The sequence below is a fragment of the Propithecus coquereli genome, unplaced genomic scaffold, assembly GCF_000956105.1.
Source record: "Propithecus coquereli isolate 6110/MARCELLA unplaced genomic scaffold, Pcoq_1.0 Scaffold274, whole genome shotgun sequence".
NCBI lineage: Eukaryota > Metazoa > Chordata > Mammalia > Primates > Indriidae > Propithecus > Propithecus coquereli.
Window position 1 is genome coordinate 512,988 of NW_012148330.1, and position 1,937 is coordinate 514,924.

The 1,937-nt window shown below is 31.4% G+C and overlaps 1 protein-coding gene across 1 annotated transcript in view; it reads right to left on the reverse strand.

Annotated features, from left to right (window-relative positions):
• The window catches only part of LOC105813251 (cadherin-12-like), a 176,586-nt gene that overhangs the window by 83,528 nt on the left and 91,121 nt on the right, over positions 1-1,937 (reverse strand). The gene's annotated exons all lie outside the window — the stretch shown is intronic.

Below are 1,937 nucleotides of genomic sequence, written 5' to 3' on the forward strand. Positions count from 1 at the left end.
TGAGTTTGTTCAACTTTGAATTCTTAGTTATCCCTAAATCTTGTAAAAACTTTGTGGTTCCTCAAAAAAATAAAAGAAACTAAATATTAAGTAATAAGGTGTAATAAGGTGATTTTTTACATGTAAAAAAGCAACTGTATACTTTGGGTTTTACATGCCCAGCCTGATCAATGTCAACATTGTCATATTCCAATTTAACATTTTTCCAGTTTAGCTAAGTTTTTGTAAAGTTTAAATCATTTAAACATGGAAAATGTTTAGAATACTTCCGGGTATATAGCAGGAGCCACTGTTATATTTTTACTGCCTTGTATTGACATTCTAGCCACTTTAATAAGCTGCTGAAACTATCAAATTTTAATTTTATTTTCAACAGTCTTAGAGTTACAAATCAACTCAAAAATTCAGATTGGTATTTCAATTACATTTAAGTAGTAGAGCTATTAGTAGTGTGACCTTTGAAAGCTGGCTGCTTTTGGTCAAATCATTTTCCCACCCTCCTTACAGACATAATTTGACCTTCTTGGGCCTCAGTTTCTCCCTCTGTAAACTAATATCAGCTATGATATTTAAACAAATCTGGGCAAAGTGCTCAGCCCAGAACCCAGCACAAATTAGCTATTACAATGTCATTATATCTTGATAGTCAATTAACTACAACAATGTCACTGTATGTTGATGATCAATTGTTAATGTAAATAGAAGTAAACTTGTTCATCATGGTACACATTCTTTGTAATAGTTCCTTTTACATTGACTCTCAGTGAGTTGACTATTTGGGGTGCAGGGAAGCAAAATCATTTTATTCACAAAGAACTTCATCATTCTCTATAATGTGTTAAATCCTCCATAAACAAATCTGGAAATATGTATTCTTAATCATTCACCTGGTGTAAATTTAGAGAGAATGCTATTTTTTCCAGTGCAAACAAAATAAGTAGAGTATGCTAGTAAAGGTGTTGTTTCTTTAATACTGTCAACTACAGATAGAATTCCACTATCAAAGGAAGATTCAGATTGACCAATAACTTGATAAGACCATGTCTAAAGTTTTATATATTCAATTGTCTCACTGGGGATAGCTTCTGCTGAGTTTCTGAGCAATGGCTACCCAAAGAGATTAAGGAGAGATTAAAGACATGCAAATTATAAATAAGTCACTGATAAATTTTAAAATTCAGAACTAGTATGAAGAAATGAGGATGTAGTTTACCAAAACTCAACTTTTCTCAATTCTATTCTCCCCAACAAAAATAGTTTCTCATCTTCTGTTACATGTCTTTCATCCTAGACTTCTACACCCTTTTAGATATCAAAACAATATGTGTCTTTCATTGCTTATTCTAACTCACTTCTCTCCCTCTGTCCCTCAAATATCTTCTTCATGTCTTTCTCATCCACCAAAACCACCATCCAGAACCCTGTCATGGCACTTATCATTTTTTTGTTTATTACATAAACATATGTAAGTATTATACTTTTCAAACCACCACCCTCACAATGCACAAAATGAAAAGATACTTGTGAGTTGAGAATGTATTGAACAAGCTCTCATATACCACATGTGAAAGTAATTTATTTTTAAAAATTTTCTTGATGTAAAATGTGTATCCCAATGTTTAATGAAATGTATGTATGTGTATGTGTGTAGGTGCATTTTTCCAAATCTATCATAAGCTGATCTATATGTAGATATATGAATATAATAAGGGTTTTTTTCAGGGCTGGTACATTGGGGTGTTTATGATCTTTATGGGCCTTAAGCTCTGTTTTCTTAGTAAATTTTAGTCAACTCAATTTTTGTTTCTTTAGCAAAATAATTTTTATATTTTTTCTTTCTTTTTTTTCTTTTTGGTAAAATAATTTCTCAGTTCCTTAGCTTCTATAAATGAAGTTAATGGAAGCTAAATGCCATCAGCATATTTGCAAGTAGACTT